General features: G+C 33.9%; 1 long non-coding RNA gene across 1 annotated transcript in view; it reads left to right on the top strand.

The window, feature by feature from the left end:
* Nucleotides 1-8347: 8347 nt before the first annotated feature.
* The window catches only part of LOC110744141, an 86266-nt gene continuing 68861 nt past the window's right edge, over nucleotides 8348-25752 (top strand). Inside the window, exons 1-3 of the long non-coding RNA XR_002524346.2 lie at nucleotides 8348-8670; nucleotides 17580-17689; nucleotides 24185-24250. This is a non-coding gene — a long non-coding RNA (uncharacterized LOC110744141). The remainder of the gene's footprint in view (nucleotides 8671-17579; nucleotides 17690-24184; nucleotides 24251-25752) is intronic.

Raw genomic sequence — 25752 nt, 5'->3', positions numbered from 1 at the left:
TCATTAAATGTCCGAAAAATCTTAATTAAAACCATAATATATTACCTCACACCTGTTAAAAGAGCTATTAATTGACAAGACAAAAGATAACGAGTGTTGGAGAGGATGTGGAGCAAAGAAAACCCTTGCACCTTGTTGGTGAGAATGTGAATTAGTATAGCCATTGTAGAAAACAGTATGAGGATTCCTCCAAAAATTAAAAATAGAACCTACGATCCAGCAATCCCTCTGTTGTGTATATACCCAAAGGTATATCCTAAATATATGTAATTTTTAATCAGTCATAAAATATTTTTTAAAATTTAAAATGATCCCACCCTCTCTTTCCTGGGGGGAAAAAACGAAGGCAGCATGAAGTTTCTCATTTGCTCTTATCTTTAGCTCAGTAGGTTCCAGTAACTTGCTACTTCTTCTTCCCTCATCTGTGCTCTTCATTCAGTGCCTGTGTACTGCAGGATAGACATAGCTTCCTATTTTTCTCCCCTTTAGCTTCTTCAGTCTTTCTCTTTCTCCAGACTCTCTTTTCTTTCTCTTTTTACGTTGCCAAATCTCTTTGATTTTAAAAACTTACTTGAACCAGTTATTGTCCAATTTCTTAATATTCTAATGTGTGGAAGGGGCCCATTATAAAATGTGAAGTGCTATAAATGTGTTATTCGTTGCTTCCATTTACTTTTTATCCTCATACAACTTATCATCAATCTTCAGCACACTGATTACTCTTCAAATGTCATTTGGATTTGGTAAGATTTTCATATCACCAAATGTAAAGGCCTTTTATCATCTGCATCCTCTTTGATATTTCAGCAGTTTATTTCTGCTGAACTTCTATAGTGCTAAACTCTACTGGATCTCTTCTGATATGTGTGCTTACTGTTTATCAACTCTAGCTTCTATGCTACCCCCTTGAGTGTAGGTGTATTTTAAAGTTCAACCTTTGACATTATGTTCTTTTCTGTTTAAAACTATTTCCTCTGAGAATTCTTGAATTCTCATGAATTTTAATCTCCTCTTAATGTTTAAATTCTCACCTTTATTGTCAGATTCCTATCTCAACTCCCTATCTCTAAACAAAAGCCATTGCCCTATTTCTCTCTAATGAAAATTTTTATTTGCATTCCCATAATCATTTCTAATTAATCAATTACTTCCCCAAACTAATTTCTTTTTCTAATTTCACTCATTATAGCTAATGGGAGAAGTATCTTCTTAGTCAGTTTATATTACCCAACTTTCTGATTTTCTCTTTTTCTCTTTAAATCAAACTATCATCAAAATCATTACATTTTTTCAATGTGTCTTGGATATGCACCTTTTTCTGAATTATTAGTAACACTACTGCCATATTCTCATCATTTTAACATTATTGAAATTACCATGTATATAGTCTTCCTACCTCTCTTTATGCTGCTCCTAAGACCAACCCACTAAAACACTTTGTTAATCAGAACTTGCTCAATAAGTTACAATGGCTATTTGTGTCCTATAGTTAATACTGAGCTACTGAAGCTTTTAAGGCAGGTATGCGACAATTACAAAGCAGTTATATGAAGATTAATCTGCCTACGTCTCATAGAGTGAGTAGAATTGAAAAAAGACTGGAATTTAGGAGAGATTATTATCATTCCAGCAAGAAACTATAAGAATATAAGGATAGTATAATTGAGTATGGAAAGAAAACAATGGACTTGAGAGAATGATGTGCTAGTGTGTTTCCAAGATTATAAAAAAAAATCACAAACGTTAGAGGTCCTTTCATTTTTTGATATTTTAAAAGATTAAATTGTCATAATACTAACATTTATATACTATAAATATTAATAGTATAGTACAGTATCATATGGCATATGAAGTAAAATATATTGTGTAGATTTTCCCAGTGTTTAAAACACAATTGTTAGTTTCCAGTTTTACAGAGTATCCTTAAGAAAGAAAGCAACAACTTTAGTTGTCGCTGTTTTGTGTTTGTGAGTAAACAAAGCTAAATTAAAAATGGCTCTCAGAGTAACCTGTCTTGGAATATCCTCTGCTGACAGTAGTCAAAATTTGAAAGGAGTTAATGTCGAGGGGGCTGGGGGTAAGAAATCTTGGGAAGGATGGAGAAGAAAGAACTTCTCTACAGACAACCATTCTGGGAGTTTTTCTCTTCTTCTCCTCTCTGGTCCTGTCCCTCCTATTCACTATCCATTAGAGTGTAGCATTCTCAAACTGTGTTCAAGTACACAGCCCTCCCTGAGTACCTTGTCAGGTAATCTTGGAAATAAACTGTGTACAGTGAGCAGAGTTATAAGGATATAGACACAATTAGTTTGCCCCATGTTCCAGGTTGTTCTTGCCTTCACAGATATATCTTTCTAGTTTTGAGTTTTTCACCAGGCTAAAATTAATCCTCTTAGCTCTCTACATTACTTACAAACAGGACCTCTAGTCTATTCCTCTGGCATGCAGTTAAAAACTGCTCTTTTGAAACCCTAATTTAGTTAGTATCTCCTTAAATATAACCACAGAAATTTCCTGATGAGTTTTTCTCAAAGATTTTTATCTCAGCAGAATTAAAGCTGTGACTTTTATAATGATGAACATATTTTAGTTTCCCAGAGTTCTTTCTAAGCTAAAATAAATGTCTATAGAATTTTGAAAAGCCTTTTCATTTTTCTGAACATTCCCCAACCCACTCTCAATTTGTACTGTAACAGTGGTGATGTTATATAGCTCACATCTGCCATACACTCATTAGTTTGATAAGAAAGGCTAATTTAACAGCCACATCTTGCCTGGAGACTTTCTCTGTATTATTTGTGTAAACAAAACTACCACACTGCATTCAATTGGAGTTTAACTTTCCAAATTCCATCCAAAGTAGGCCTGCTCCAAGATTCATGATGAGAGAAACTTCAGAGTAAGTAGAAGCTTATTAAAGAGATTAGTCAGCCAATAACATGTACTGAATGATGATTCAATACGATGTATGCATGGATGTATATGTGTATGTATGTATGAAGTTGATGTACCTTATTGAGTAGCCATTAGATTTCTTGTTATGATACAAATGAGAAACACTGTCCTTGCCATCATCTTACTCTTCTCCAAATGACTGCTGTTTTCTTAGACTGCATGTAAATGGAGTTGTTTCTGGTTAACTATTCTTAGCAAGGCAGACAGCATCATAAACATTAGCTCACTAGCTATTCATGGGAGGGATTTCAACTAAAATGTAGCAATAGTGAGGGCCATGGAGACGGAAGACTACACTTGGCCCTCTGTAACTGTGTGTTCTACATTGGTGGATTCAAGCAACCATAGATGAAAAATATTTTTTAAGAATAGGTGATTTCACCTGTACTGAATATGTACAGACAGACTTTTTTCTATCATGGTAGGTATTATAAGTAATCTAGAGATGATTTAAAATACATGGGAGTCTGTGCAATAGGTTATACACAAGTACTACCCCATGTTATATCAGGGACTTGATCATTTGTGGATTTTGATATACTCAGGAGGTCCTGAAACCAATTTCCTATGGATACCAAGAGTCAATGGCATCACCTTCTGCTATTCTTAGTAAAGGTTCCCATTATTAGGACACACAAATGAGACTTTATGGTTCCAATCTGTGTTTAGAGTCACATATAATTTTCATAAAACTGTCAAGTGCTCTCAAGAGTGGAAGATTTCTTTTACCACTGCCATTCATATATAGGAAACTTCTTCACAATAACTAAGCCAAGTTGTATGTCAATATGTCTAGCAACTAGAAAAGTATTTCCTCTTGAGGTAGCCTGTTCTATCTACAGTGAACTCTAGTAGTTTCATTATATGGAACCAAAAACGTCTTCCCACTGTCAGTGTTTCCTTATCTCAAAAACACAGAGAACAGTTAATTCTTTGTCACATGACAACCATGTACATATATACAGTGAGAGATACTTATGTATGTGGTTCAGAACATATCTCTCTGATTCTTCTTTTCTCCAGATTAAATCTTTCTAAATACTGTAGCTCTGTCTCAAGGATATTGTGTCCTTGTTGTCTTCTGAATTTTCAGTAAAAATATGTATTTGCCTCTTAAAGTATAATGTCCAGAACTAAAAACATTATAACTGGGGTGGTCTGATCACAATAGAGCAGTTCTATAGTCACCTGAACTGTTCGATTGCAAATAAGTACTTATAAATTATCAGTTTATTCACATTCAAAAATGATCTTTGATTATATTTGAGTGTATGGCTATTCATATTCATAAATTTCCTCATAGTAACTTTTATTTATTATTCCTCACAACAGCCTTCTTGAAGTTTTGTACTTCTAAGCTGAAAAAAATGCCTACAGGTCTCATTTTTTACAGATCATGAATGATATTAAAGCTAATTATGCATAACACTACAAATGAAATAACTGCTGCATTGTAGTTACATTTTATATAGTCTCTTGGTTACTCTATGATTACTTAGACATTTAAATCAGGAATTGTCATAAAGCTTGATAATAAGATTTTCTTTTTATGATAAGTGTCATATATCCACATAGTATCTATGGATTCACACATTTTGTGAGACAGATCATGGGATAATCTTTCATGGTGTGGAAGATGTTGACAGTCCATGAAATGCAACAAATAAGCCTTATTTCAGATGTTCACAGAGCAAAACTGAGAACTTTGCATGGATTTAGTTGATGTTTCAGTAGTGATAAAGGAGGTTATTTCTTTGGTCCCACAGTTGATAGTTCTCTTATTACAGAACATTTCTATATTGCATTTAATTTTTCCTTCACAAAAATGTGCAGCTAAAAATAATGATTTGATTAATATATAAAACTGAGGAAAAAAGGGACCTTAATTATACATAGACAAAGAAACTAAGTCTACAGAGACACTACATGGACACTAAGCCTACAGAAAATGTCCTAATACTCCAAGGAACCAGACTGACTCAAATTAAATTCTAAGCCATTGCCTGGCAAAACTGAGCTTTAGAGATAGACCATGCACATTTAGTTCATTCTTGTTACATATTACATTCCATTGCCCTGGTTTTTGTTTCATATTATTTTACTGTCTTACATTCAAGGACAAATCACTCTAGTTCTTTTTCTTTTTTATTTCTTGTCCCATAATAGCCAAATTTCCTTGTGGGTGGATGGAGGCAGGAAAAGAGAACAAAACAAAATAAATATGATACTAAATAGAACCATTATAGACCCTCATTAGTCACCTTATATATTTCTGTCTCTTCAGGGTGTCTTTATATATAGAACCCCAAACATGTGTTTTATTATTATTATTATTATTATTATTATTATTATTATTATTATACTTTATGTTCTAGGGTACATGTGCACAATGTGCAGGTTTGTTACATATGTATACATGTGCCATGTTGGTGTGCTGCACCCATTAGCATTATTTTAGGTATATCTCCTAATGCTATCCCTCCCCCCTACCTCTACCCCAAAACAGGCCCCAGTGTGTGATGTTCCCCTTCCTGGGTCCAAGTGTTCTCATGGTTCAATTCCCACCTATGAGTGAGAACATGCGGTGTTTGGTTTTCTGTTCTTGTGATAGTTTGCTGAGAATGATGGTTTCCAGCTGCATCCATGTCCCTACAAAGGACATCAACTCATCCTTTCTTATGGCTGCATAATATTCCATGGTGTATATGTGCCACATTTTCTTAATCCAGTCTGTCATTGATGGACATTTTGGTTGGTTCCAAGTCTTTGCTATTGTGAATAGTGCTGTAATAAACATATGTGTGCATGTATCTTTATAGCAGCATGATTTATAATCCTTTGGGTATACATCCAGTAATGGGATGGCTGGGTCAAATGGTATTTCTAGTTCTAGATCCTTGAGGAATCACCACACTGTCTTCCACAATGGTTGAACTAGTTTACAGTCCCACCAACAGTGTAAAAGTCTTCCTATTTCTCCACATCCTCTCCAGCACCTGTTGTTTCCTGACTTTTTAATGATCGCCATTCTAACTGGTGTGAGATGGTATCTCATTGTGGTTTTGATTTGCATTTCTCTGATGGCTAGTGATGATGAGCATTTTTTAATGTGTTTATTGGTTGCATAAATGTCTTCTTTTGAGAATTGTCTGTTCATATCCTTTGCCCACTTTTGATGGGGCTGTTTGTTTTTTTTCTTGTAAATTTGTTTGAGTTTTTGGTAGCTTCTGGATATTAGCCCTTTGTCAGATGAGTAGATTGCAAAAATTTTCTCCCATTCTGTAGGTTGCCTGTTCACTCTGATGGTAGTTTCCTTGGCTGTGCAAAAGTTCTTTAGTTTAATTAGATCCCATTTGTCTATTTTGGCTTTTGTTGACATTGCTTTTGGTGTTTTAGACATGAAGTCCTTGCCCATGCCTATGTCCTGAATGGTATTGCCTAGGTTTTCTTCTAGGGTTTTTATGGTTTTAGGTCTAACATTTAAGTCTTTACTCCATCTTGAATTAATTTTTGTGTAAGGTGTAAGGAAGGGATCCAGTTTCAACTTTCTATTATGGTTAGCCAGTTTTCCCAGCACCATTTATTAAACAGGGAATCCTTTCCCCATTTCTTGTTTTTATCAGGTTTGTCAAAGATCAGATGGTTGTAGATGTGTGGTATTATTTCTGAGGGCTCTGTTCTGTTCCATTTATCTATATCTCTGTTTTGGTACAAGTACCATGCTGTTTTGGTTACTGTAGCCTTGTAGTATAGTTTGAAGTCAGGTAGCATGATGCCTCCAGCTCTGTTCTTTGCAATGTAGGCTGTTTTTAAGTAGTTTTTTCGAATTCTGTGAAGAAAGTCATTGGTAGCTTAATGGGAATGGCATTGAATCTGGAAATTACCTTGGGCAATATGGCCATTTTCATGATATTTATTCTTCCCATCCATGAGTAGCATGGAATGTTAAGCAGTGTGTAGAGGGAAATTTATAGCACTAAATGCCCACAAGAGAAAGCAGGAAAGATCTAAAATTGACACCCTAACATCACAATTAAAAGAACTAGAGAAGCAAGAGCAAACACATTCAAAAGCTAGCAGAAGGCAAGAAATAACTAAGATCAGAGCAGAACTGAAGGAGATAGAGACACAAAAAAATCCTTCAAAAAATCAATGAATCCAGGAGCTGATTTTTTGAAAAGATCAACAAAATTGACAGACCGCTAGCAAGACTAATAAAGAAGAAAAGAGAGAAGAATCAAATAGACGCAATAAAAAATGATAAAGGGGTATCACCACCGACCCCACAGAAATACAAACTACCATCAGAGAATACTATAAACACACCTCTACGCAAATAAACTAGAAAACCTAGAAGAAATGGATAAATTCCTGGACATATACACTCTCCCAAGACTAAACCAGGAAGAAGTTGAATCCCTGAATAGACCAATAACAGGATCTGAAATTGAGGCAATAATTAATAGCTTACCAACCAAAAAAAGTCCAGGACCAGATGGATTCACAGCCGAATTCTACCAGAGTTACAAGGAGGAGCTGGTACCATTCCTTCTAAAACTATTCCAATCAATAGAAAAAGAGGGAATCCTCCCTAACTCATTTTATAAAGCCAACATCATTCTGATACCAAAGCCTGGCAGAGACACAACAAAAAAAGAAAATTTTAGACCAATATCCCTGATGAACATCAATGCAAAAATCCTCAATAAAATACTGGCAAACTGAATCCAGCAGCATATCAAAAAGCTTATCCACCATGATCAAGTGGGCCTCATCCCTGGGATGCAAGGCTGGTTCAATATACACAAATCAATAAACGTAATGCAGCATATAAACAGAACCAAAGACCAAAACCACATGATTATCTCAATAGATGCAGAAAAGGCCTTTGACAAAATTCAACAGCCGTTCATGCTAAAAACTCAATAAACTAGGTATTGATGGAACGTATCTCAAAATAAGAGCTATTTATGACAAATCCACAGCCAATATCATACTGAATGGGCAAAGACTGGAAGCATTCCCCTTGAAAACTGGGATAAGACAGGGATGCCCTCTCTCACCACTCCTATTCAACATAGTGTTGGAAGTTCTGGCCAGGGCAATCAGGCAAGAGAAAGAAATAAAGGGTATTCAATTAGGAAAAGAGGATGTCTAATTGTCCCTGTTTGCAGATGATATGATTGTATATTTAGAAAACCCCATCATCTCGGCCCAAAATCTCCTTAAGATGATAAGCAACTTCAGCAAAGTCTCAGGATACAAAATCAATGTGCAAAAATCACTAGCATTCTTATACACCAATAACAAACAAACAGAGGGCCACATCATGAGTGAACTCCCATTCACAATTGTTTCAAAGAGAATAAAATACATAGGAATCCAACTTACAAGGGATGTGAAGGACCTCTTCAAGGAGAACTACAAACCACTGCTCAATGAAATAAAAGAGGACACAAACACATGTTTATTTTAGAAAATATATCAGTATGTATTCAGTCAAACCAGTTTGTCTGATGTAACATAAATCAAGCATTTAATTTGGTTTACATTTTTAAAGTATTTTTACATGTCTTGTTGAAGTCACACTAGTTTTCTAATATGCCACTCATTATGACTTTGTCCCATGTCATCATAAGAGGCTGTGAATCTACCACAGTAGATAGTATAACTGACACTGGACTTACCTTCTTATAGATGAGCAGCAAAATCCATGTAAGTCAAAATTTATCATTGATTGTTTTACTGTCACCTCACAGATAGACTTATATGATACATTTCTATTTCAAGGCTCTTTTCATTCTTACTCCTAAAGCCTAAGTGCCTTTGTCAAAATAATGGCTCCCACCACATACCTACAACAAATTGATCTTCAATAAAATTGACAAAAGTAAACAATGGAGAAAAGACACCATATTCCATTAATGGTTCTGGGAAAACTGGCTAGCCATAGGCAGAAAAATGAAACTGAACCCCTATCTTTTACCATATACAAAAATTAACTCAACTTGGAGTAAAGACCTGGAACTATAAAAATGCCAGAAGAAACTTGGGAAAACTCTTATGGACATCAGCCTAGGCAAAGTATTTATGACAAAGACCCCAAAAGCAAGTGCAGGAAAATTAAAAACAGACAAATAGTACTTAACTGAACTAAAAAATTTCTCCACAGTAAAAGAAATAATCAACAGAATAAAGAGACAACCTACAGGATGGGAGAAAATATTTACAAATTATGCCTCAACAAAATATTAATATCCAAAATCTACAAGGAATTCAAACAACTCAACGAGAGAAAAACAACTCCATTAAAAACTGGGCCAAGTGCATGAACAGACATTTCTCAAAAGAAGAAATACAAGCAGCCAACACATGAAAAAATGCTCAACATAGCTAATTATCAGAAAAATGCAAATTAAAACCACACTGAAATATCATCTCAAATTAGTCAAAATAGCATTTATTAAAAAGTAAAAAAAGACAACAGCAACAGATGTTGACATGGATAAAGAGGATGCTCATGTATTGTTTGTGGGAATTTAAATTAGTTCAACCTCTATGGAAAACAGTATGGAGATATCTCAAAGAACTAAAAAGAGAACCACCAATCAACCTAGCAATCCCACTACTAGGTAACCATGCAAAGGAAAAGAAATCATGTAAAAAGTACACCTGCATTCACATATTCATTGCAGCACTATTTACATTAGCAAAGTCATGGATCCAACCTAAATGTTAACGAATAGTTGTTTGGGTAAAGAAAATGTGGTATATATACATGATGGACTACTACACAGTCATAAAAAAGAATGAAATCATGTCCTCTGCAGCAACATGGATGGACTAACACAGAGGCAAAAAATAAAATATCACATGGTCTCACTTATAAGTGGGAGCTAAACAAATGGTACAAATGGGCAAAAAGATGGAGAAAATAGACTCTGGGGATTCCAAAGGGGGTGGAATGAGGGTTGAAAAATTACCTACTGAGTACAATGTCCAATATTTTGGTGATGGGTGCACTGGAAGCCCAACCCCCACTGTTATACATGTAATACCCATGTAACAAACAAGCACAAGTACCCCCAAATTTAAAATAAATTTTAAAAGATAATGGCTCCCAAATGATTTGAAAAGGTAAACTAGTAGAATTGTTTGTATGTCTGAATTATAAGGTAATTTAGAGCTTTCAGTTTCACCCTAGGCCTCTTGACCAAATATATCTGCCCTCCCTCAACTCCCCAGGCTACAAAGAAGACAGCTAAAGCTAAATCAACTGAAAAATTTTTCTTTACTTGGATAGTTGTGGCCCGTGGATAGTCTGCAGTTTGCTATGCAGCATTATTGACTTCAAGACTAGAATTAACAAATATAAACTCTGTTGGTTTGATTAATGCAATCTAACAAAGATTAATGCTTTTTATGTGTAAGGCATTAAGTACTAGGACACAGAAAAAATGTAAGACTTTCTTCTGCGAATGAATTTACCCATGGAAGGATAATAGTCTACTGCCATTGACGGGATATCAATCTCTGCTTTTTATGATGTGGTACACACTCCAAACCTTTTTTGGTCAGAAAGAAAGACGTTGACAGTTTTCTTGCCTACTAGTATCTAGACAAAAAATACATAAAATGTGACATTGTTCCTTTATTTATCCTTTATCCTAGTTGACTCTTCTATTTTCCATTTTGTTGGTTTGTTTTTTAATGGTACCGAATGAGCTAAACTTGGCATTCTGTGTAGTAAACATGTGCTTTACAGTATTGATTTAGAGGAGAAGAGTAAATGGGAAGGGGGGAAATAAATAGAAAAACATAAGCATTTTTATCAAGATATTCATAAATACTGATGTTTCACCTTTTTGCACAAAAAGCTTAGGATAAGGAAAATGTAACAAATGCTGTAGGAGAGGGAGAAAGCATGTGCTGTGCAAGCACTAAGAAAGGTGAAATTAATTTCAGCTAAAGGAAATTTATGTGAATAAAATACTTGATCTGAGCACTGCAAATCTAATAAACTAAAGTGCCATCAGGTTACCTTTCTAGGCTCTACACTGTACTGAACGTGCTGCCGAGTAAACCATTTTAATCTGTAGATGGAACCTCAACAGCATTCATCTTACCCCTAAAAATACTTTTTTTTTCCTTTTTATGTAGATATATCAAAGATTGGGTTCTTTCAATGGGCAAGGAGGATGAGTATTCTATATGCAGTGGCCATTTAGCGATAATGAATATGAGACCAGATAACTTTAATTTCATTTAATTTAGTGAAAGTACATATGTGTACAGTAAATACCTCCATAGTATTTTAAAGACTAAAATTCAGAGTGTTTCTTATTTTATATAAATATAAGAATCATTCAGGTTGGTCTAGCAGCATTGTTTGAAAATCTGGGCTTCTGAATGTTGATTCAGCTCTTTGGATTTTGAATGGTTATCTATCATACCATCAATTTCAATTTTTAACTAATTAAAATTAGTTATTTAATAAAACTTCCTTACAGTATATTCTGTGACTATTATATCAAAAGTGTATGAGACTTAGTTTCCTATAATTATAAGAATTATATTTCTAATAATTAAAACCAAGCAATGTCCATGGTATAACCTCAATAATTGCCTTCTCTGCCCATGTCTTCAAATAAAGCCTGGTGAAACAAACTGGACCTGTTTTATAGAAGCTGCCTAACATTGACACATCACAGGTCCCAGACAGATTTGCAAGTAGTATCATTAGTCCATACCTATTTTGCTCTATGTACAAGCACTGTATAACGAAACCACTTTATATAACTTTTCAATTGCTAGTTTTTACCTTAGAGGGTTTTCATTATTGAGCTATGCATATATTTGTATGTGCAGCTTGAATTTCCAATTGTTCAGTGTAATTAAACCCATGCTTACAAAATATAAAACAATCTTTGTATCTTGGTACACTATAAAATTGTAAAGTCTTCTTCCTTTTTTTTTTTTGGAGTGCAGTTTGCAGGCATGATCATAATGCACTACAACCTTGAACTCCTAGGCTCAAGTGATCCTTCTGCCTTAGCCTCCTGAGTAGCTGGGACTACAGGTGTGCTCTAGTATGCCCAGCTAAAATTGTAAAGTCATCTTTTATAGTAATTCATATATTATCAGAACCATTCACTCTTCTCTTTTCCCATTATGACTTCTGGACTTTTGCTAGACATTTAACATTGAGACATAATTCGTACTTTTTATTTGGTTTTAGTGTGAAGCTATAATTATTATAAGATAAAAATACTAATAAATATTTCTAATATTTCTAACACATTAATGACTTTTTCTGGTTAAAAAATACCTGAACAAAGGTAATTATTAAGTACACTTATGTCTATTCTATCATATGCGGATTATAACATAATATGACTTATAATCACTATATATATATTTTAATCATAAAATACATGTTGTGACAGATGTAGGTGACACAAGTATGTATTTTCCTTAGATCCTTTTAACCTGTGATTCCATACAGATTAAAATACATGGCTTTCAAAGTTGAATGAAATGACTTTTTTTTTACCTTGAGTCTGGACAGTGCTTGGAGGTAGGCCAAAATAGATATGGACTAATGATGCTACTTGCAAATCTGTTTGGAAAATCATGTGTTATGTCAATGTTAGTATCTATAAAACTGTTCCAGGCCCTCCTCAGACTTTGTCTACACACTCCTTAGCTGTACCAATAAGACATACAAATTGTTGAGAAAGTAGTATCTTAAAAAATGATGAATACTATGATTAAATTTTCTGAATTAACTGATTAATTTTTTAAAACTGACTTGAATGGAAATGGCTTTGGTGTCATGAAATGACAGACAACATTTCTTGAGAATGAACAGGTATTTGTTCTAGATACTTTACATGTGTTAACTCTCTTAACAATCCTATGAAGTAGACACTATTTTAATACACATTTTACAGACGAGGAAAATGAGCATACAGTTTCAATACGTGCTCAAAGTCACAAAGCTTGGATTTGAATGGAAACAATTTGACTTTGGAGATAGTCTTGACCTTTACATTTTAAAAAATAGCCCAAATATTTTATACATATGAGAAAGAGAAAGAATATATATGCATATGTTCAAATTCAGTGTCTTCATTTAATAAGAAAGAAATATAATTTCACAACTTACTACTGTAGTTAAACTTTTCACAAAAAAGAATCACTTTATACTTTCCTTACCCATTGAGGAAAGAAAAACACCAATACATAGTCATTTTCAACTCTTTCCAGTGCTACATAATTTCTAGAATCATGACCTATTGGTAATTTTTTTTTTATGGTGACAGTGATGTGAGACTAGAGACTTGGGGAATTGGCTCAAATGTTATAAAGAGTCACATTTTTTGCATCTCCAGCTTCATCAGACTCCGGGGTATGTGAAATACATTTACTTTGATTCGAAATATAATAAATTTATATTTTCCTTTTTACAAAGCAAAGATACACCTATGCTCAAATCTTTTGAATGACAGAAGGAATTCCCCATATGAGCTATAATTTTTTTTTTTTTTTTTTTTTTGAGACAGAGTCTCACTCTGTCACCTAGCCTGGAGTGCAGTGGTGCGATCTCGGCTCACTGCAAGCTCCACCTCCCAGGTTCACGACATTCTCCTGCCTCAGCCTCCCAAGTAGCTGGGACTACAGGCACCACCACCACATCCAGCTATTTTTTTTTTTTGTATGTTTAGTAGAGACGGGGTTTCACTGTGTTAGCCAGGATGGTCTCGGTCTCCTGACCTCGTGATCTGCCTGCCTCAGCCTCCCAAAGTGCTGGGATTACAGGCATGAGCCAGTAGATCAATCTAACTTACAGCTTCAACTGTCTACTGAAAAAAATTCATATACACTGTAACCTACTGCTACCCTTAGGATTACCTACAGCAGATTTATTAAAAACACAGAATGAATGAGAATTAAAATATCCTTAAAAGTAGCAAACTGGAATCTTTAGACTTATAAGTAATTTCCTTGATGATGTTTACTTAGCTACTGTTCTTACTGAACCTGCTCATGAAATGATCTATGTTTAGAACAATTAATTTTGGTTTATTTGAATATATAGAAGGTAACTAAGCAAAAGAAAGCAAAACAACAACCTGATCATTATGCCTATATTATTTTCTTTGATGAAAAGTGGAAATGTAACTTGATCACACAATCACTTGGAATTTTCTATACATAGGAGAAGCATTAGACTGAAAGTTTTGAAATGCATATGGTGTTGAACTGGTAAATTGACTCTAAAAAAGCACTGATTTGTAGTGTTTGCCAGTTTTTATTGTTTAAATATTCCCACAATGGGCTAATTTTAAGTTACCAATGGTTTAACAACTGGCTCAAAAAAATCTCTGAGAATTTAGTAACCAGCTCTCACATACTGCTGAATTTATAATTCTGTGACTTTGTTACTTTGTCCCAATGAGGATGGATGCAATACATTGATTGCATTAATGACTCCAATTCTTTACACTTCTTATATTCACATTCTGTGGTATTTAAGTTTGTAGTATACTCCCACTGATTTTTGGGACCTGGCTAAATGATTTGCTTTGACCAGTGGGATGTTAGCAGACATAACACAAGTGGAAGGTTGAAAGAGACCTTCCGTATTTTCACTCTTTCTTTTGACTTTTGCCATTACTATGAGAACACACCTGGGCAAGCAGAGCCAAGTTGCCCCTATCATTGCAACTAATACCAGGTTAAATCAGTTGACAGCAAACAAATTCTAAAACATGTGAGTGAGTACAGTCAGGATCAGTAGTTCTATTTATCTGACCTACTGCTGAGTGAAGATGCATGAACAAGCCCAGGGAAAGTCAGCCAAGCCCCGCCTATGTGGAGTGTGCCACACATGTGAGGTAAATGCATTTTAAAAATTATATTCTTTGAAGTTTTGTGGTTGCTTGTTATGTAATATTATTTTGTCAATAGATAACTGATACAATGATGGTATTATTTGGCAAGCTTTAATTAGGGTGAAGAGAATTTATACAATAGGCAATGTGGTTTGTGAAAAGTTAAGACAATTTAGAGTCAGTCAAGCCTGGGTTTGAATACAAGATCTACCACTTATGGGTGATGGCCTTGAGAAATTTATTTAACTTCTCTCTTCCTTTTGTAATTTTTAAGTTCTAGATAACTAGCTTGCAGAGTTATTGTACAAATTAAGTATGTATGTATATAAAATAAATATATACAAATTGGTATGTATGGGTATATATATAATTTGTACAATAAATATATACAAATTGTTATTTTGTATACATAATATATGTATATATTTAATACATATTTATATATAATCATATTATATATACACACACTATATATATATGTTATATATATATATATATATATAAAAAATCAGATGAAGAACACAAAAGATCTGGAATCAGGCTGCTTGGGGTTGATTCCCAGCTGTACCATTTTAATAGTTCAAAGAACTTAGAATTGTATGTTTTCTACTTATAGCATATATTTAAGAGCTATCTATACTAGAATTTGATAAATAAATTAAAGCTCCTAGCACAGAGTAAATATTCATTAAATAATAAGTATCATGTGATATAACTATTTGCTTACTTAGAAAAACTGAACTTGATATTCTGGTAAAATTAGCTAAACCATTTAATTTTTTTTTAATGCTAACAGAGATTATCTGGGAGGGAAGCATAGTGACCAGGCAATGTTTTGTAAGGAGTCTCTTAACCTCCAGAAAACAAGCCCATCAAATCTTTCCTCTAATAACTTCCAAGAAGAACCTGAATTTCAGCTTAAAACTCATAGGTGTAAATTTGAGGGATCTGTTTAAATTGTTAGCAGGGATATTATGTTTGTGCTTTCCTATTCAAAGTGTTTATGCAAGCTAGCTTTACTGCTAGAGGATAAACTGGAGGAATTGAGGAATGTCTGTCAACACTCTGGTTTATGTGTCAGGATAAAGGCTTCTTGGATAATATCCCCCAAATCAGGCACAAGTCATAAAAAAGGAGATAAAAGGCAATCAAAACCAGCACCAAGAGGTTAACATGAAGTAGGACCTGTCCTAGAGTAGAAAGGGGGGGGAAATTCCATATTAAATTGTGAATCTGTCCATTCTAAAGATGACTCAATATTTCTTCAGGGACTAAGACAAGGAGACGATGGTATTCTTGGTGTTTGCCATGAAGTTACCATTTCCTGTAGGAATAGAAAAATAGGGTAATATGTGACTCCTTAGTGAGAAGTGGAGTGTGGTCTCAGACATGTATAGCCTGAAATCAAATTGCCATTTGGAATGTGTGCTTGCTTCCTGGAGTGAGCACCTAAGATACATCAGCAAACTTACCAAGGTACATTAAAACTACCAACTCCTCCATGGAGACAGATTTACATAGGAGGAATGAGAGAACCAGAATAGACCTCAAACATAGTTTTAATGACTTGGAGTCTTGGGAGGGAAACTGAAAGACTAAGGGGGAACACAGATAGATTTAGATTTCAACTTGAAGGTTGGGACTTTGGCACAAAAAGCAGATACAAAAGTGAAAACTGCTTATGCAGGTAGTACTAGAAAACAGGTTTTTATTTCTTCATGGTGGTTTATTATATAGCATGACTGATTCTTGGTAAAGCATTAAATAGTAAGCAAAGAAAGAGCAAGAAGAATATGCATTTTTTAAAAAGATCTCGTTAAATTAGATCAAATTTAAGAATGAAATGAATGAGGAAAAAACTACAAACTCAGACACTTTAGAAGATATCAAGGCAAAACTATCATACTGCATCTCTAGTAATTCTTGAGAGAAAACAGCAGAGATATAAATCAAAACCGAAGCTAGGTTAGCATGCAACATGTTGTCTCACATAATAGGTAACTGTAGATTGGATAAACGTACACACAGGGGTAAAGAGAACCTTTAAAATACTGCTCTTTTGAAAAGCCTGTAAAAAGCTAAACAAAATATTAAACCAAAGAAGGAAAAAACAGTCTTATAAATACCAAGATTTGGAGAGTTGAGCTTTTGACTGAAAAATGGAAATTGTTGGGAGAGCAATCTGCTGTGGGTCATGAGGGTTCCTGCATTTTCTTGCTTGATAAGCCAAGAATGCAAGACTCTGACCTCATTTTGCCTAGGCCATATCTCAATATTGTGGTTGCAGTGAGTAACCCTGAAGGATGAAGTGATCTATTTTCCCAAAGAGCAGAAGATTTACTTCTCCCTACTATAAAAGTAGGAAATTGGCTGGGCACGGTGGCTCACACCTGTAATCCCAGCACTTTGGGCGACCGAGGTGGACAGACCATGAGGTCAGGAGTTCAAGACCAGCAGACCATGAGGTCAGGAGTTCAAGACCAGCCTGGCCAGCATGGTGAAACCCCGTCTTTACTAAAAATACAAAAATCAGCAGGGCACGGGGCACGCGCCTGTAATCCCAGCTACTTGGGAGTCTGAGGCAGAGGAATAGCTTGACCCCAGGAGACATCACTGCACTCCAGTCTGGGTGACGGAGCGAGACTCTGTCTTAAAAACAAAAAAACAAAACAAAACAAAACAAAAACGGGAAATTCCTCAAGCTCAGTGTTCCTCTTTTCAGTGCAGCCCACTGCTTAAAGGCATCCATTTAGGCCCATTTGCACTACCCCCGTGGGACTTAGAAGAGGATGGGGAACCAAAGCAAACCAACAGGAGGCTCTGGCTACAGCTTTGCCGTAAGTAGTAAAGTCCTTCATTTCTGATCCAGGAATCTTGAGCCTTCTGCCAGCATGCATGAAACAGTAACAGATTATTAGCTTGTAAGTAGGGTGATATCTCAGACCTTTTATACTTTTTTACAGTAATAGTGGGCAATATCTTGTTCATAAGAAACAGTTCTAATAGTAAAATGGAATAATGTAAGTGAAAAAGGAATCACTGAACATAATACCTGCGTAATTATGGTCAACGTAGTCCTGAAAGCTATTGACAAATTAAATAGAGTGAGAGCCTTTCAAATTTTATTAGTGACCTTTTGCTGTATGAGATTCTATTGAAACTCTGTCTTTGGTGATTTATATTTTTCAGTGCAGTCTTGCTAAATTATAACCAACTTTGTCTATTCTGTTTGGGTAAAAGTGAGTTTTAACATCGAGTTCCTGATTTTATAGTCTTCAATCAAACCTAAAAAAATATCACAATGCCCTTAACATTTGTAATAAAATTTAAATCACACAAATTAAATAAATTATGATATTAATAAACTGTGGAATGATGGGATAATGTTCACAATATAACAAATGAAAAAGGCAGCCTACAAAATTGTATGTAACATTAACTTCCAAATTTAAAAATATAAGTTTATCTATTGATACAGTTATAACATAGCCTATTGATACAGTTATGACATAGTTGATACATGCCATACTATTAATGCCTTCTTTGAATTTTTCAAATTTTTGCAATAAACATATGTCACTTTGATAATCATGAAAGTTCTTAAAACTAAACTATTAAATTATTATAATCCATATTTGCAACTCACCTGCAGTTACTATGCAGTATATTTGGCATTTTAATAAAAAGAAGCTTCTAGATTTATATTTATATACTTATTTTATTATCACATTTATTATTTTATATATCTTGTTTGTTCTTTGTGCTGTATGTTTTGTAAATAACTGCAAATTCCCTTTGGAAGAATTAGAATGTAAATAATAATTGAACGTTTTACTTTTTGAAAATCTATGGATTTTTACCATGAAAGCCCAGAAAAAAAAATACTGGTTGGAGGAAAGATAATATGACTCAGAAACTGTTCATTCTTCAAGTAGATTGAGAAATAAATATACTAGGTAGAACATAAAAAACAAAATAGAAATTTCTCATTATGAGAAAGTAAGTGTAGGAGTTAAGCACTGTTATGAGTTGAATTGTGTCTCCTACAAATTCACATGAAGTCCTAACCCCAAGTATCTTAAAAGGATGGCCTTATTTGGCAATAAGGTCTTTGCAGATACAGTCAAGTTAAGATGAGGTCATTAGAATGGGCCCTAATCCAATATGATTGGTATGTTTATAAAAAGGGAAAATTTGGACACAGATACAGACACTCACACAGAGACAATGCCATAAGAACATGGTTTATAATGTGTAGCTAGGACTCAATGAGATAGAGTTGATAGGGGAGGAATAAAATCAGAAGAAATTAAGTGTCACAGAAACTATAAAAAGAATATTTCAATAAATAGATTGTGGGGAAGATCATCAAATGATAGATGATTATGGAGAAGCAGTGTTAAATAGTAAAAAGGTACATTTAGGCTTTGGAGGCAGAGAGAGTTGGGTTTAAATGTTATCTCTCCTTACTAGCTGTGTCAGCTCTGAAATTCATGTTACCTTACTAAACCTTATTTTTCTCACCTGTAAAGAAGAGGCACGTTGCAACTAAGAGCAGCCACACACACACACACACACACACACACACACACACACACACACACATGCTTAGCAAAAAGGTGCTCGATAAATGGCCACTGTTGTTACTACTGTTATACAACAGACAAAGGTGTGGGACTAGACTACTAGTAAAAAAAAAAAAAGTAGAAAAAATACTAAAAGAATATATTTTCTATTCTTAACAGTAGGCAATTACTTAATGAGCACTTACTATGTGAAGGAACTATTCTCAGCACCTATATGTATTACCTTATTTCATCCTGACAATAATCCTTTAAGTAGATACTATTTTGATTCCCATTTTACCAATGAGAAAAAACGCATAAAGCTATTACTTGTTCAAGTCCACACAGATGATAAGGGCAAGAGCCAGTATTCAAAACCAGGTTGTCTAACTCTAATGGTGATGGTTTCCAGTACTGTGCTACATTTCTTCTCTTTTAGAATTAATGATGTGTTATCAGCTAGATATTTAGTCTGTGATAATGAATCTTTGGTTCTTTCTTTAGTGACTATAGAATTTCTTAATGCTGAGTTATTTCAGTTCAGGCAATTCTGGAAAATAGTTTTCTACCAAGCAGCCTCTTCTATGTTCTTAGTGACTTATTAGAATATAGAATTTACTTTTGGGATTCAGGGTAAGACATCTGGGAGATGTGTCCTATCTCTACAGTAATTAGCTACTTAATGTCAGGTCTGAGAAATTTTGTGGACTTTAATTTTTTTGACATTATGGTCTGCAAATTCATTTAAACATTTTTGGGTAGAAGTGAAATGTTCATATTCACTCATTTCAGCTTGCAAGACCCAATTGTTAAATTTTCAGGAATTTTGCAAACTGGTTACTAAACATAGCAATTATTAAAAATTAAATTATGTAAACACAGAGATAAATACTATATAAACAAAGGTTATAAATACTCAAAACACATTATTTTCTAATTATTTTTACTATGTTTTACTATTATCTATGCTTTTGAAGTTATTCATATTAATATTATCTGTATGGAGAAAGTACTGTATATTGTGTACTGTTACACATCTCTTCCAAACTCTTTGTTCAGCAACATCAAGTGGGTAGCTTGAAACTGGCCATAGTGGGAATATTTATTCCACAGAAATTGGTTAGGTAATGCTAAAATTAGGGATCCCCCAACCCCCGGCCAGTTGTTAAATCTTTATCAGCACACCACTGCAAAGCTGATAGACTGCGGTTGTACCCCACCGAAATCCTCTATCCTGGCACTATCATTTAAATTGCCATTTGTAGAATTTCAGAAATATATTTAAAGTATTATTTATCAGTACTTAGTATAATTAGAAATTCATATTGCTTACTGGGCCATCTCAGTGATCTCAAACAGATGATTAAATTGTCCGTTTTATTTTCTTTCAAATCCAGAGAGCTAGTGTTTCCCCTTTGGAGAAACTAATAATCAAACTTCTATTTTTGACTTCCCTACACTTTCACCATTTCAATTCTTTGAAATATCTCTTTTTATTAGTTTTTTAATTTATAAAAATCATCTTTGATCACTGAGTTCATTTCTTCTCAACTCAAATATTTTTTGGTCCATCCTCACTCTAACCTGTGTGCAAAAGGCCACTTTGAGAAAGGGATAGCAGTGGTTAAAAGGCTCTTTGGAAACCAGAGTGATGCTTAAATTTAGCAAGAGGGAGAGTATAAGCAGGAGGCAAAAGCAAAAAGAGGCAATACAGCCTAGGGGAATGAGGAGGGCATGGACTCTGAAGTCACTGTCTGGATCCAAATTTTAGCTCTGCCAATCACTGCTGTGTGACTTCAAGCAAGTTACTTAACCTCTCTGGGCCTTAGTTTTCATTTCTATAGTGTGGGGATAGTAATTGGATCCATTTCATATAGTTGTGCATATGGTCGGTATATTTGTAGTTATTTTCTCCATATGTCAAAAGATAGGGTTTTCTCCCCCAAAACAGAAAGTCGGGTTGGTTATTTGTTATACACTTTTAGTCAAGACTTTGTTTAGTTGAGGATATCTAAAGTAGCTCATATATTTATTCCATTGAAAAATGTAAACTTTTGGAAAAAGTGTTCCAAACTACTATTCCTCAATTTTTAATTATGTACACATTGTATGAGCTGTTGCAGTTGGAAAATGGACAAGCATAATGGGACTGGCAAATTGATTCAGTCTATTTAAATGTGCTGCATACAAATCAACTGTGCAGTGACCTACTTGGATTACTGAGAGTTAACTAAATGACATCCTGTGTGAGAAGGTAGCCATTTATGGCCATACGTAGATGAAGCCTTTCGGATGATCTACTTCGGATCAAAGTCAAAAGGGCACAGTTGACTTGTCCTAAAGTGTGTAGTACCATTATTCTGAAATATGATTAAAGAACTTTGAATCTTTACTTAATAGTTATTGCAGAATTAAACATATATAATCCCCATGGAGATGTCCCTATTTTTTAAAACAGTTCTCTATTATCTAGTGATTCAGAAGTAATTATGGGTGAGAATAATTTGATTTGAGGTTTTAGATGTAATCAAAGTTCAAAAACATGAAAAACTGTATAAAACAAAGTTTTAGACAATTATTCATAGAATTCAGTGGAGAAATAACAGTCTTCAACAAATAGAGCTGGAACAATTTAAAATTTATATGCAGAAAAAGGGGGAACTTTAATCCACATATCACATTATATACCAAAATTAAGTCAAAATGAATCATAAATTTAAATGTAAAATCTAAAACTATAAACCTTCTTGAAGGAAACATAGGAGACAATTTTTGTGATTCCAAGTTAGGCAAATATTTCTTCAAGATAACACCAAAAGCACAATTCATAAAAACTGAACTTCATCAAAATTAAAAACTTTTGCTCTTCAAAAGGCACTATTAGACAAATGAAAAGGAAAGCCACAGACTGGGGAAAAATATTCAAAATGCATATATCTGATAAAATACTTATATAGAGAGAATATATAAGTAACTTTCAAAATGTAATAGGAAGCAAACAATCCAATAAAGATATGCAGATAATAAGTGTGCACTTAAAAAGATGCTCAACATCATTGTTGTTAGGAAAATACCAACTCAAAGCACAATGAATTACCACTACACTTCTATTAGGATGATTAAACTAAAAAAGAATGATTATACCAAGTGTTGACAAGCATGTGGATGTAATGTAACTCTCATACACTGCTGATGAGATTGTAAAATGGTACAACCACTTTGAAAAACAGTTGGGCACTTTCTTGAACAATTCACCATCCATGAACCATATGATCCAGCCACTCTACTCCTCCTATTTACACAAGTGGAAAAAAAAAAAAAAACCACATGACCGTATTAAGACTTACAACAAATATTCACAGCATTTTTTAATAGCCCAAACTAAAAATGACCCAAATATTCATCAACAGGTAACTGGATAAACTGTGAAGTATCTGTAAAATGGGCTCAGCAATACAAGCAATGAACTATTGCTATACATAACAACATAGGTTAATCCCAAAATAATTATGCTGAGTGAAAGAAAACAGGCAAAAAGAGTACCTACTGATTTAGTTTATATAATACATTCAAATTACACTTTTATAGTGACAGAAAGCAAATAAGTGATTCTCTGGGGATGAGATAGCAGTGGGAAGGTGGGGAGAAGAGTAGGAGGGATGCATGACAAAGGAGCATGAGGGAACTACTGTGACTGATGGATATATTCACCATTTTGATTGTGTTGATGGTTTCATGGGATATATATGCATATGTCAAAGTGCATCAAATTGTATACCTAAAGTATGCACATTTATTGTATGTCAATTATACTTCAAAAAAGTTAAAATTTGTGCATTTTAGTCTTGCCACCAACTTTTTACAACAGATTTTATTTGTAGGTGATAAACATTGATTAGATAGTTCAATGGACCCCAGTTACAGAGCATTACAGATTTGTTTACATTTATAATTTTGATAAAATAGAGATAATAATGTGTCTGAAAAGTTTATTGCTATAGAATAATTTTTACTTCAGAAAAATTTATGTTATCTCCCATTAGCGAACAAAGAAATGTCAGCTAGAGAGCAATTTGGTAAAACACAATGATTTTGTTAGAATTATGAAAGAGATTTGGCTTATTGCCAGCTCTGCAGTGCACAATGTTAAATAGAATAAATGAAAATATAATCTAAAATGATGCTAAGCTTAAATTTGCATTCCAATTCTTAACAATTTTACAAGCATAATGTAGTCCTTTGGACACCTGGGAAGATTTATGAATAAACTTAACTTGGCAAACATAATTATAATTTGGAACAAATGGGGCTGGGTCGTGACCAACTGACTTATATTTAATGATTGAACACAGGGACCTATTATGATATTACTAGGAACTCAACCTAGACAAATTTATTTAATTTTATTACAAGAAGAGTTAAAATCCCAATGGAGAAAGTCGAATGGGCGTATTTACATTTAACTAATGAGGAAACTCTGGGCAGGGGCCAAGTTGCCTGAATCTTATTTGTAGCTAATTTTGAGGACACTTCCTTCTTATCTGTTCCCTTGAACAACCTCTGTTGGGTTGGCAATGATAAATTATATAGCCTGAAGAATGAAAATCCAATGGAGTTACTACACTCTTTTCAGTAAATCTTAATATCACTTACTCTTAAACTGAAATTATGCAATAAAAAATAATTATGACCAGCATTTGTCAGCTACATAGAACATGTGAGGCATCCTTATACATACTTTATGTCATTTAAATTTAATCTTCACAGGATCAATGAGGTCTGTATTGTCGATTTGACTTCACTTTATAGAAAAGGAACCTGGGCACAGAGAAGGTATGTAATTTGTTCTGGGACACAGAATCATAATTTGAACCTAGATCTCTGTCTTTCAATCACATGCTTTTTCCATTACATTATTCTCCATTTCCTGTATTTTAGTTACTGCCCTTTGATAGTTTGGGTCAATCAGGAAGAAATATACAAATAAATATCCATCAAAGGTATTTCTGAGCTGTGGGTAGAAAGCTAAAATCGTGTCCACAACTAGAGTTGAGACAGGTGTGAAACACCAGGAGGAAACTACAGGAGACATGGATGATATGGCTTAACTGTGGGTTTCCTTTCCTTTGTTCCTTTTTGGGACAATTCCTTTCATTTGCACATTGAGGACAATTTCCCTAAGATTTTTTTTCATAAGATGACATATATTAAGTCATTAGTACTAGATTGGTATATTATGTCATGGCGAAAAATAACATCACTACTCTTTTTATTGATAAGAAAGAAATGTACTTCAAAAAAGTGTACATATATTCCACTCCTAGGCATATATACAACAGAAATGAAAACATATGTCCACACAAACACTTGTATGTCAAAAAACTGAAACAACCAAAATGTCCATCAACTGACAAATGGATAAATAAAATGCACTACATCCATACAATGAAATAGTATTCAATAAAAAGGAATGAAGTAGTGATACACACTACAACATGAATAAAAGTTGAAAACATTATGGTAAGTGAAAGAAGCTAGTTACAAATGGCTACATATTGTATGACTTTCTTTATATGAAATGTCCAGAATGGCAAATCTAGAAAGATAGAAAGTAAATTGGTGATTGACTAGGGCTTGGGGGCAGGGTAGTGATGGGGAACGGGAGTGGACTGCTAATGAGTACAGACTTTCTTTTTGGAGGAAAAAAGTCATGTAAACTTAGATTGTAGTGATGATTGGACAATCATGTGAATGTACTAAAAATAATTTTACTGTACACTTTAAATATGTGAAATGTATGTTATGTGAATTATATCTCAATAAATATATTTTTAAAAGATAATCATGTAAATAAGGTATGTGTAATCAATTTAGGTAAAAATAATCTATAAAACAAAGAAATTCCTTTAAAATTAAAAAAGTGAAAAAAAGAAATTATATGTCAAGTTGGTGACTTAGTCACACAGAGAATAAATTTTTCAAGTAACTTGAAAGCTCAGTAATTTGAATGCATATTCCCAGAAGATATATCTTTAAGGCAAAAAAGCAAAAGTGAGAATGTAAAGAAAACTTAATAATCATATTGGACTGCCATTTTATAATTAATATGTATCTGTATTGGGTTTTCATGTGATTCATTAACTTAATTACTTATCTACTTTATTCATAAATAATTATGTTAATATCTTTAGGGATTCTTATTTCAGAGTAAGTGAAAAGAAATACAATTATTAATACCAAATGAGTTCAGGAAGAATCTTCTACTCTTAACTGAATTGTTAAGACCAGTATAAATTCATGGCGTATTTTTTATTTAAAAAAATAAATATTTGGGT

The sequence above is a fragment of the Papio anubis genome, chromosome 11 (assembly GCF_008728515.1).
Source record: "Papio anubis isolate 15944 chromosome 11, Panubis1.0, whole genome shotgun sequence".
Taxonomy (NCBI): Eukaryota; Metazoa; Chordata; class Mammalia; order Primates; family Cercopithecidae; genus Papio; species Papio anubis.
This window is presented reverse-complemented; position numbering and strand designations above follow the sequence as displayed.